The following is a 12925-nucleotide window of genomic DNA, read 5'->3' as shown; positions in this document are numbered from 1 at the left end:
TAATATCATATCAGTTAATCCTTATATACAAATTATTTTAAAAATATAAATTCACTTGTATCACCATGGTGATCACATTGATCCGTAATTTTATGATTCTATGGTTGGAAAGATACAAAAAAAATCTCCTCCTTAAACTCTCTGAACTCGCCTTTATAAAATTTTCCATTTCATCCTGAGCCACAAGGAACAACAGGTAACAAAATGTTGGCACCCCTTTTTGTTTATAGCTAAATCGTAAGGTATTTTCCTTTTCCTGTGTTATATTTGATTCATGTATTTATTTCCTTAGCTTCTGACCTTATTTCTGTCTATAAAAGCGTATTTTAAGTTGTTCTTTGTTCTATTTCTTAGTTAAAATTTTGTATGTTTGTTTCCATTCATCGATATAACCCAACATATACTTGCCTGGTCACCATTCTCCCAAGCCTGTCTTGGCATTCAGAGGTGGTCCAACCACAAAGGACAGGGAAGTCTGGTATGCTGCAGTCCATGGGCTTACAAGGAGACAAAGGGAAGGCTGGCGTGCTGCAATCCATGGAGTCGCAAAGAATCAGGCGTGACTTAGTGACTGTACAACAGCAAGAAGGTCATATTATGTGTGAGATAGAGTTCTAAGAGTTCTCCCATTGTAACTCATTTAGAACTCATAGAAAACACTATAAAATAGTATAATATCTGATATCCCATTTTTTAACATGAAGAAGCACATCATAGACGGTAAATGCTGAGGTCACAAATCCAGAATTCAGATTTTAGCAATGTTTTTGGAAAGGCCACTCTCTTATATCCCTTTCCATATAGATTGTGGCAAAGCATTCTGATGATTATAACTTTATCTTGGGGATAAATTAATTGTAAAAGAAGAAAGAAATGGCCGTTCAACCTCTAGCTTGAACTGTAGGTTGAAGGATGCCAAGGCAGCAGTTTATCCTTCATAAGAGTTGAAAATGAAAGGATTTACTCTTGGAATTTTTGGGTCTCAAGTTCATAGTTAAGCATACACCTATGGGAAAAAAAGTCTGCTCATTCTCATAAAAACTCATTATTAATTTTAATAGACATTTGATTCTTAAAGCAAACATTAAAAAACTGAGTAAAAATTTCTTCTCTGAAAGAATGGTGGAGTGAAACATTTTATATTCCATTTTATCCTTTTTAAATTATGTATACAGTTAAAAAGATATTGATGTAGATTTTTATTGTATATCCTGTCCTTTAGCTTTTGACCATGTTTTCAGGATGACTATCAATTACTAAGATACCTTGATATTCTTCATTTAGAATATACCCCATTATCCATAATTATTACTTAATATTTACATAATATTTAATATCTAAAAAATATTTATGAATCTTCAGAGAAGTGTCAAAACCAATTAAAACTTCCAAATATGAATAAAATTATGTTTACATTTGAAACATTATCTTAGCAGTATATTATCTTGGATAATATAACTTAAGAAAGAAATAATTTCAAATGAAATGACATGGAAGTGTGTGTTTGCTTATTAAATCTATGATCTAATTGTTGATGATTTTAGTATTGTTTTAAAAAGTACTGAACTTTCCACATTGTAAATTGACATACCTCACCATAAGGAATGAAAAGGACAGACTAGAACTAATGATAATTATATAGAAGGTGTGTAGGAATGGCTTTAGCCAAAGTATAAGTTCACTAATTGTAACAGGATTTCTGTCTTTTCATTCTAATTGGTTGGCAAGGTGTACAGGACTTGAGTAGAAATCTATTCCTAGATGCTCATTATAAGTAAATGCAGTCAAGCATCATCATATCCTAAAAATCTAGACTGAAAATGACACTTCTGAAAGGACCATAGACAGGATGTGTTAAGGTGTTTAAAGATAATCATTAAAATGTGACACAAAACTCTGAGAAGAGTCAGAGAAATATCTTCATCAAATACTTTTATTTTAATAAAGAATATAATTTATTGGTACCTAAAGCAACAGATTTTTTCTACTAGTCAAGCAAACTTGTAAACTAAAAAAAAAAAATCAGTGCAGAAATTAACTAGTTTAGATGGATGGGTAAAAGTACATAAATAATTGTCTATAATTGAATCTGGCACAATAAAAATGAGTAGAGCAGAATAGCTGTAGGGTACAAAGTTTAGACCTTTCTAAAATTTCATGTATACACACAATTATTTCCACTGACTCCAAAAACAGCCTCGTTTATTGATCGGACAACAGGAGTTTATTTATTTTAACTACATATAAAACACAGCTTCTGAAAGGGAAAAAGCAATAGAAGCTTATTTCCCTTCATATACAATAGACATATTACATCTAGACATTAATGCCTCAAAGTTTAGCTAGCTGCTTCTCAGAATATGAGCTTTTAATTTTAATGCAGCATTTCTCTGCCTTTTCAAAGTCTTAATGGACCAGATTCAAAATGTTAAGAAAGATGGATCAAATAATTTCACAATAGCTCCAGGAAAAAAGAATCAGAGTCATTGGATTTAATTCTGTTGGATGCATTAGTATTTAAGTTTAAATGAAAGCATTGATTTTCAGTCTTAGTTAATATAGATTGAGGAATATTCCTAGAGTTATCTATTTAAAGCTAAAATTAAAATATAAATGAAAAATTTCCCTTAACTTCATAGCTATATGGCAAGCCTTTTAGCTAATATTATATTAATGCTATATGTATAATTGTAATTTAGAGCAATAGGCTATTAAGTCTCTGAATTATGGTCTCAGAATAGAAATGAATGTTTCCATAATCTATATACATAGTTCACTTTGCATCAGTCATGAAAATATTGGGTTGGCTAAAAAGTTCATTTAGGTTTTCCCATAACATCTAATGAACTTTTTGGCCAACCCAACATAAAAACCTAACCTAGAATTCACACTGTGTGGTTCTTTTACACAGCAGAGAATTGTTTCACTGAATTCCAGGGTTCTATGAAATGACTAATTTATATCAAACTTGCACAGATATTAAACTCTTTAGAGTTGGGGCAGTATCTTCTTGATTATGATGATTCATTCATCATGATTCACATTTGGTTCTTAGATCTATGTGTTGCCATGAAACAAATACAGATACACTGATGCGTGCATACATGCATGCTTCATTGCTCAGTCATGTCTGACTTTTTGTGATAATATGGACTGTAGCCCACCAGGCTCCTCTGTCTATGGGGTTCTCCAGGCAAGAATGCTGGAGTAGGTTGCCATGCCCTCCTACAGAGGATCTTCCCAACCCAGAGATAGGACCCAGGTTTCCCACACTCCAGGCAGATTCTTTACCATCTGAGCCACCAGGGAAGCACAGATAAACTGGTACATGATGTCTATACTCTCTGTACATATAAAGAGTTTTGAGGAGCTCAGCAATTCAAATATATTTTAGCATCTGTGGTTGTTGTTGTTTGGTAAGAGGTTAAGGGGACTGTCTTGATGGAGGATTAAATTTGTCCATGAGATTGCATTGTGCCAAGTATTATCAAAAGGGTTCTAGAACATTCTAAATGAGAGCCTGATAAATCACCACTACTTGTGCAAAAGGAACAGAAACATCACCTGGGCTCTGGAGCCCACAACTCCTCTTCAACAGAAGAGGAGCCACTTTTGGTTTTGTCCATTTTCTGAAAGATTTCTGAAAAAGATACCCCATGTGCAAGGGAAAAGGAGAAGCTCAAGCAAGATGGTAGGAGGGGTGAAATCATGTTTAGAATCAAACCCCATACCCGCCAGAGATACTCGGAGGACTTAAACAACACGTTAGGGGCAGCAGGATCCAGAGACCCCACAGAGACTGATCCAGACCTGCCTTTGAGTATATCCTGCAGAGGTATGGGTCAACAGTGGCCTTCCACAGGGGCAGGAGCTCTGGGTACAGCAGTCCTGTGTGTGGCATAAACCCTCTTAGAGGAGGTTGCCATTAACCCCACCATAGAGCCACTGAGCAGACAACCCATAAACTGCAGAACAATTATACCAAATAAATGCTCACACTGTTAAGAAAGTTCTAGGACCCACAACAGATTTCCCAACCTGGGGATCTGGCAAAGGGACTGAGAGCCCCCAGAGAATTTGAATTTGGAGGCCAGGGGGACTTAAATATAACTGGGGAACCAGACTCTTGGAGGACACAAACAAAATCTTGTGTGCACCAGCACCCAAGAAAAGGAGCAGTGACCTCACAAGAAACCAATTAAGACTTGCCTGTGAGAGTCCAAGAGTCTCCAGCTGAGGCATGGGTTGGCGTTGGCATGCTACAGGGTCTGGGGCACTGAGTGCATCAGTGCACGCACAGGACCTTTTGAAGGAGGTCAACATTATCTTCATTACCACCACCATAGTTTTCTCTCAGGTCAAATAATAGGGAAGGAACACAGCCCCGCCCATCAACAGAAAATTGGATTAAAGATTTACTGAACATGGCTCTGAGCAGGGGAAGGAGGGCTGAGGAGCTACTTCAAGTTCAACATCAGAAGGGGCAGCCATGAGGAGATACCCCTCATCTAAGCTAAGGAGCAGCAGCTGCGCTTTGCTGGAGCAGCATGAAGAGATACCCCACATCCAAGGATAGAGAAACCCAAGTAAGACAGAAGGTGTTGCAAGGGGACATCAGAGGGCAGACACTGAAACCATAATCACAGAAAACTAGTCAATCTCATCACACGGAACACAGCCTTGTCTAACTCAATGAAACTAAGCCATGCCCTATGGGGCCACCCAAGATGGGCAGGTCATTGTGGAGAGGTCTGACAGAATGTGGTCCACTGGAGAAGGGAATGACAAACCACTTCAGTATTCTTGCCTTGAGAACTCCATGAACTGTATGAAAGGCAAAAATGATAGGATACTGAAAGAGGAACTCCCTAGGCCGGTAGGTGCACAATATGCTACTGGAGATCAATGGAGAAAGAACTCCAGAAAGAATGAAGGGATGGACCCAAAGCAAAAACAATACCCAGTTGTGGATATGACTGGTGATAGAAGCAAGGCCCAATGCTGTAAAGAGCAATATTGCATAGGAACCTGGAATGTCAGGTCCATGAATCAAAGCAAAATGGAAGTGGTCAAACAGGAGATGGCAAGAGTGAACATCAAAATTCTAGGAATCAGCGAACTAAAATGGACTGGAATGGGTGAATTTAACTCAGATAAATATTATATCTACTAACCTTAGAAGAAATGGAATAGCCATAGTAGTCAACAAAAGAGTCCAAAATGCAGTACTTGGGTGCAATCTCAAAAATGACAGAATGATCTCTCATTTCCAAGGCAAACCATTCAATATCACAGTAATCCAAGTCTATGCCCCAATCAGTAATGGTGAAGAGGTTGAAGTCGAATAGTTCTATGAAGACCTACAAGACCTTCTAGAACCAACACCCAAAAAAAGATGTCCTTTTCATCATAGGGGACTAGAATGCAAAAGTAGGAAGTAAAGAGATACCTGGAGTAACAGGCAAATTTGGCCTTGGAGTACAAAATGAAGCAGGGTAAAGGCTAACAGAGGTTTGCCAGGAGAGTGCACTGGTCATAGCAAACAGCTTCTTCCAACAACACAAGAGAAGCCTGTACACATGGACATCATCAATGGTCAATACTGAAATCAGATTGATTAAATTATTTGCAGCTGAAGATGGAGAAGCTCTATATAGTCAGCAAAAACAAGACCAGGAACTGACTGTGGCTCAGATCATGAACTCCTTATTGCCAAATTCAGACTCAAATTGAAGAAAGTAGGGAAAACCACTAGGCCATTCAGGTATGACCTAAATCAAATCCTTTACTATTATAGAGTGGAAGTGACGAATAGATTCAAGGAATTACATCTGATAGAGTGCTTGAAGAAATATGGGTGGAGGCTTGTGACATTGTACAAGAGGCAGGAATCAAGACCATCCCCAAGAAAAAGCAATGCAAAAAGGCAAAATGGTTGTCTGAGGAGGCCTTACAAATAGCTGAGAAAAGAAGATAAGCAAAAGGCAAAGGAGAAAAATAACAATATACCTATTTGAATGTAGAGTTCCTAAGAATAGCAGGGAGAGATAAGAAAGCTTTCCTCAGTGATCAATGCAAAGAAATAGAGGAAAACAACAGAATGGGAAAAACTACAAATCTCTTCAAGAAAATTAGATACCAAGGGAACATTTCATGCAAAGATGGGCACAATAAAAGACAAAAATAGTATGGACCTAACAGAAGCAGAAGTTATTAAGAAGAGGTGGCAAGAATACACAGAAGAACTATATAAAGAAATCGTAATGACCTACATAATCACTATGGTATGATCACTCACCTAGAGCCAGACATCCTGGAATACAAAGTCAAGTGGGCTTTAGGAAGCATCACTACAAACAAAGCCAGTGGAGGTGATGGAATTCCAGTTGAGCTATTTCAAATCCTAAAAGATGATGCTGTGAAAGTGTTGCACTCAATATGCCAGCACATTTGGAAAACACAGTAATGGCCACAGGACTGGAAAAGGTCAGTTTTCATTTCAATCCCAAAGAAAGGCTATGCCAAAGAATGTTCAAACTACCACTCAGTTGCACTTATCTCACATGCTAGTAAAGTAATGCTCAAAATTCTCCAAGCCAGGTTTCAATAGTACAAGAACTGTGAACTTCCAGAGGTTCAAGTTGGATTCAGAAAAGGCAGAAGAGCTAGAGATCAAATAGCCAACATCCTTTGGGTCATTGAACAGCAAGAGAGTTCCAGAAAAACATCTACTTCTGATTTATTGACTATGCAAAAGCTTTTGACTCTGTGGATCACAACAAACTGTGGAAAATTCTTTAAAAAGATAGGAATACCAGGCCACCTTACTGAGAAATCTGTATGCATGTCAAGAAGCAATAGATAGAACCAGACATGGAAAAACAGACTGGTTCCAAATAGGGAAAGGAGTACATCAAGGCTATATATGTCACCCTGTTTATTTAACTTATATGCAGAGTGTATTGTGCAATGCCAGGCTGAATGAAGCACAAGCTGGAATCAAGATTGCTGGGGGAAATATCAATAACCTCAGATACACAGATGACACCACCTTTATGGCAGAAAATAAAGAACTAAAGAGCTTCTTGACGAAAGTATAAGAGGACAGTGAAAAAGTTGGCTTAAAACTCAACATTCAGAAAACTAAGATCATGGCATCTGGCCCCATCACTTCATGGCAGATAGATGGATAAAGAATGGAAACAGTGACAGACTTTATTTTGGGGGACTCCAAAATCACTGCAGATGGTGACTGCAGCCATGAAATTAAAAAGGTACTTGCTCCTTGGAAGAAACTCTATGACCAAACTAGACAGCATATTAAAAAGCAGAGACATTACTTTGCCAACAAGTTCTGTCTAGACAAAGCTATGGTTTTCCAGTAGTCATGTATGTATGTGAGAGTTGGACCATAAAGAAAGCTCAGTGCTGAAGAATTGATGCTTTTGAACTGTGGTGCTGAGAACACTCTTGAGAGTCCCTTGGACAGCAAGAAAATCCAACCAGTCAATTCTAAGGGAAATCAGTTCTGAATATTCATTGGAAGGACTGATGCTGAAGCTGAAACTCCAATACTTTGGCCCCCTGATGTGTAGAACTGACTCATTGGAAAAGACCCTGATGCTGGGAAAGATTGAAGGCAGGAGGAGAAGGGGATGACAGAGGATGAGATGGTTGGATGGCATCACTGACTCGATGGACAGGAGTTTGAAAAAGATTTGGGGGTTGGTGATGGACAGGGAAGTCCTGTGTGCCACAGTCCATGGGGTTGCAAAGAGTTGGACATGACTGAGTGACTGAACTGAAAGATTTATTTAAAATGTTTTTTCCAAGCTTTTTTAAAAAAAAAAAAACTTATTTAATTGAAGAATGATTGCTTTACAGAATTTAGTTGGTTCTGTCAAGCTTTTATACCTCTGATTTGATAGTGTGCTGTGCTCAGTCCTGTTCAACGTTTTGCGACCCCGTGGACTGTAGCCCTCCAGGCTTCTCTTTCCATGGGATTCTCCAGGCAAGAATATCGGCATGGGTTACCATATCCTTCTCTAGCGGATCTTCCAAACTCAGGGATTGAACCCACATCTTTTGTGTCTCCTGTATTCACAGGCTGATTCTTTATTATTAGCACCAACTGGGAAGCTGCTGATTTGATATGCCATCCTATAAAGAAAATATTGAGTTAAATTTCTGTTTCATAGTATTTTCTGTAAAACCTTAGCCAACCAGAATATCCTAACCCTACAACAATGCTCAGTTTTCTCTGCTTTTCTGTTGCTCTTGTTGCCAAGTTACAAATAGATGTGATTAATCATCCAACTCAGGCTGCCTAACTCTCCTCTCCACCCTTCTCTCACATCCATATGCCACTGGCTTGCCAGGCACTCTTCCCACTTCTGTCAGTGGATATTTATTCATTCAGTAGTTCACAGAAACTATGTTCTAGACACTGAAGAGGATTTCAAGCAACAGTAGTTTAAAACTAGACATTTTCTGGGAACATTTCACTTATTTTTTCATACTCTGCCTTTCCCTGATTTAGCTACTGTGCTCCGTTCACTATTACCTCTGATTAAGAGTCTCTAAGGCATTTTCCAAAATATTTGTTTCTTAAAGACTTTTCACATTAAAAAAAAAAAAAGTGATGACCTGCTTGCATCTGGGACTCAAGTCCATTTCCCCCCAAACCAGGGTTGGCTCTATCTACTACTGATTTTCTATGTTAAACTAAATGTTAATGTAAAATCTGTCCTGCTTGTCCTGTGTTTACTTTGTGAGGAAAATATCAACTTTGAGTTTGCAAATTTTTGGCTTTTCCTTCCCAGAATCCACAGATACAGGTAACCATAAACAAGAGACTTCTAGAGAACAGACTGTTTCCCCAACTCAACTTTTAAAGGACAACTTTGCATCTTTACTATCCTTAGGTTTTCCTTCTTGAACAGAAGTTCTTCATTAACTCTCCAGATCTCCCTACAATAGGATGATCAAATCCATCATTAGTTTAATGTATTATAAATTTAGAATGCAGTTAAGATTGTTGGCCCTCTGTATTCATGAGTACATATCTTTTAATTCAACCAACAGTGACTCAAACATGAGTGTGTGTATTTGTTCTGAGTTGTTTCACTCATGTCTGACTCTTTGTGACCCTACGGACTGTAACCTGCCTGGCTCCTCTGTCCAAGGGATTTTCTAGCCAAGAATACTGTAGTGGATTGCCGTTCATTCCTCCAGAGGATCTTCTGGAACCAGGGATCGAACCTGTGCTTCTTATGTCTCCTGTATGAATCAAATATATTTGAGAAAAAAAAAAATGTTCAAGATGGTTTTAGAAAAGGCAAAGGAACCGGAGATCAAATTGCCAACATCTGCTGTATCAAAAAAGCAAGAGAGATCCAGAAAAACATCTATTTCTGCTTTATTGACTATGCCAAAGCCTTTGACTGTGTGGATCACAATAAACTATGGAAAATTCTTCAAGAGATGGGAATACCAAACCACCTGACCTGCCTCTTGAGAAACCTACATGCAGGTCAGGAAGGAACAGTTAGAACTGGACATGGAAATACAGACTGGTTCTAAATAGGAAAAGGAGTACATCAAAGCTGTATATTGTCACCCTGCTTATTTAACTTCTATACAGAGTACATCATGAGAAACGCTGGGCTGGAAGAAGCACAAGCTGGAATCAAGATTGCTGGAAGAAATATCAGTAACCTCAGATATGCAGATGACACCATCCTTATGGCAGAAAGTGAAGAGGTGCTAAAAAGCCTCTTGATGAAAGTGAAAGAGGAGAGTGAAAAAGTTGTCTTAAAGCTCAACATTCAGAAAACGAAGATCATGGCATCTGGTCCCATCACTTCATGGGAAATCGATGGGGAAACAGTGGAAACAGTGTCAGACTTTATTTTTCTGGGCTCCAAAATCACTGCAGATGGTGACTGCAGCCATGAATTTAAAAGATGTTTACTCCTTGGAAGGAAAGTTATGACCAACCTAGATAGCATATTCAAGAGCAGAGACATTACTTTGCCAACAAAGTTCCATCTAGTCAAGGCTATGGTTTTTCCAGTGGTCATATATGGATGTGAGAGTTGGACTGTGAAGAAAGCTGAGTGCCAAAGAATTGATACTTTTGAATTGTGGTGTTGGAGAAGACTCCTGAGAGTCCCTTGGACTGCAAGGAGATCCAACTAGTCCATCCTAAAGGAGATCAGCCCTGGGTGCTCTTTGGAAGGACTGATGCTGAAGCTGAAACTCCAATACTTTGGCCACCTCATGCGAAGAGTTGACTCATTGGAAAAGACCCTGATGCTGGGAGGGGGCAGGAGGAGAAGAGGACGACAGAGGATGAGATGGCTGGATGGCATCACCGGCTTGATGGAAATGAGTTTGGGTAAACTCGGGGAGTTGGTGATCAACAGGGAGGCCTGGCGTGCTGCGAATCATGGGGTCACAAACATCCAGACACGACTGAGTGACTGAACTGAACTGAACTGAATGAAGTATTGGTTTCTTAAGCTATATTGAAATCAGGAAGAATATGTTCATTCTTAATGGGGTTGCTCTGAATCAGTTTTTAGTTTGCTTTTTAACCTGAAGAGGTGATTTCTCCACTTTTCCCTCTAATTTTTCAGTGTAGTTACTGAGGGAGCCAAAAATGAAATGTTAATGTTGCAGTCCTTAAAATCTGTCATAATGTATTATGATGCATGTATTCTATGGTTAGTTTATTTGTTAAGCACATGCAGGGTTCAAGAATTTGGAGGCACTGAATACTTTTACTTTTCCACTCTTCTCCTGTGAACTTATTTTGGGAAATATTATCTATGCCAGTCATTTTAAGTTGATTTACTGCAATGTTGGACTGGGGCTTCCCCCGAAGCTCAGTGGTAAAGAATCTACCGGCAGTGCAGGAGATGCAAGAGACACAAGTTTGGTTCCTGGATCAGGAAGATCCCCTGGAGAAGGAAATGGCAACCTACTCCAGTATTCTTGCCTGGGAAATCCCATGGACAGAAGAGTCTGGTGGGCTACAGTCCAGGGGGTCACAAAGAGTCAGACATGACTGAGTGACTGAGCATGAGCACGAGTGCGTTTTTAATCATAAATCCACCCACAACTTTCCTCTGGAAAATACAATTAAAAATACAATTCTTGAACATTGCGGCCATAGGATATATAGTCCCATCAACCTGCACTATTATACAAATATGTGTATATAATATTTATGTATATATCTATATATACATATATATCCAATTATTTTTATTATCTATTCCAGAAAAAAGGACATGAATTATATATCAATTTACATTGACCCATATACGTATATGTGTAAGTATTGTTTTCATTCTATAAGAGTTGACTAAACTACAAATTTGACTCTAGGTTTTCTAGAAATCTAGGCAAAGAAAGCATCTCACTTTAAAGTTAAAATTTATAACATCTAGACAAGTGTAGCTTAACATAAGCCATCATATCACCCAAATGACATCAAAGGGGGCACTTAAACATCATGCAGGTTCCTGTACCTCACACAACTAATAAATCAACAACAACTCGGGGAGGGGCCAAGTGTGTATTGACAAGCTTCTCAGGATGTTCCTGTGTACACTGCAGTGTAGTGACAACTAATGATGAGGACGAAGGCGCTGCCCATCCTTCAGGTAATAGCACGTGGCCTGTGCACACTAACACCTCGAAAATGCTCTGTAGGATACCATAAGGATGGCTACATGCCTTTATACAATTTGTCCAGACCCACAGAATGTAGGACACCAAGAATGAACTTCAGGGTGATTATGCTGTGTCAATTTAGGCTCATCAGTTGTAGCAAAGGCGCCACTCTAGTGGGGGATGTTGACAGTAGAAAGCTACACAAGAGTCATGACAGGTGTGATCTGATGAGTGTGTATTCAGTTAGGATACACCAGCAGCTCAAAATTTCTTGCCCAAAATATGTAATAAATACTTGGAAGAAAATAGAGGGATTTGGATGATCTTTAAACATACTTAAAGTAATCAAATTGATTTTTGTTAATGTCTGTACTATACAAGAACTTGTGTAGGTTGCCTCTGCAGTGCCCTACAGAAAGGAACATATACCTTCTATCTGGGACAATAAATGAACCCAGATTTCACTCACAGCTTCAGACAAGAGACGTCTCCACCTGAACAATATGGGACAGTCTCTCACTAGTCTCTCCTAAAGTGTAGCGATGATAGGTAGCTGAAATATTTAGTGTGTCTCTTTCTAAGCCAGTAGGAGGTTGACCTTCATTTCTCAAGAGGCACATTTCTTGGACAACATACTGCCAGAGGAACATTATAATCAAAATATATGACCAAACTGTTCCTCCTTTGAGATTCCTACAGCCCAGTATCTGGAAATATAGGCTGGAGATTTAACAAGGAAAGAGTAAAACTAAAGTGACTACTATGATTTTATTATTGCTGTTTGTTTTTTACCAGCACTAATAACATTGTAAGAGGAGCTACTAATAAAGAACAACAGTTCAGAGCATCATGAAAAACCTCCCAAAATGAAATCCCAAATCCTGAAACCAAATACCTATTGGTTAGAGGTTGATGTAACATTGACTGATACCCTTTAAGTAAATATTATTTATACTAAGTTGCTTAACATAGCATTGCTTTATAGTATATAAGAGCAGACATAGCCCAGCACCTCAAAAACTGTAACAGGGTATTAGTTAAATAAAGACTGAGGCTGTAACTTTACAATAGTTTCATTATTTTGGCCAAATCTGGGCAACTTTACAGATATTTTAGTGTAAGAAAGCCCAGGAAAGGTAATTTCAGTTTAAAAGTGTCAGTCACCAAGCTTTTATTTAAAAGTGGTTCTTATAATGAACTCTGAACAGTGTTGCTGCCATAAAATTGGTGCTTAATAAATATA

At 38.4% G+C, this 12925-nt stretch overlaps 1 long non-coding RNA gene across 1 annotated transcript in view; it reads right to left on the bottom strand.

Moving 5' to 3' along the window:
- Positions 1-317: 317 nt before the first annotated feature.
- LOC129635912 (uncharacterized) overlaps positions 318-12925 on the bottom strand; it is a 98561-nt gene continuing 85953 nt past the window's right edge. The window contains exon 4 of the long non-coding RNA XR_008706530.1: positions 318-571. This is a non-coding gene — a long non-coding RNA (uncharacterized LOC129635912). The remainder of the gene's footprint in view (positions 572-12925) is intronic.

Source organism: Bubalus kerabau, chromosome 21 (genome assembly GCF_029407905.1).
Source record: "Bubalus kerabau isolate K-KA32 ecotype Philippines breed swamp buffalo chromosome 21, PCC_UOA_SB_1v2, whole genome shotgun sequence".
Lineage (NCBI taxonomy): Eukaryota > Metazoa > Chordata > Mammalia > Artiodactyla > Bovidae > Bubalus > Bubalus kerabau.
This window is presented reverse-complemented; position numbering and strand designations above follow the sequence as displayed.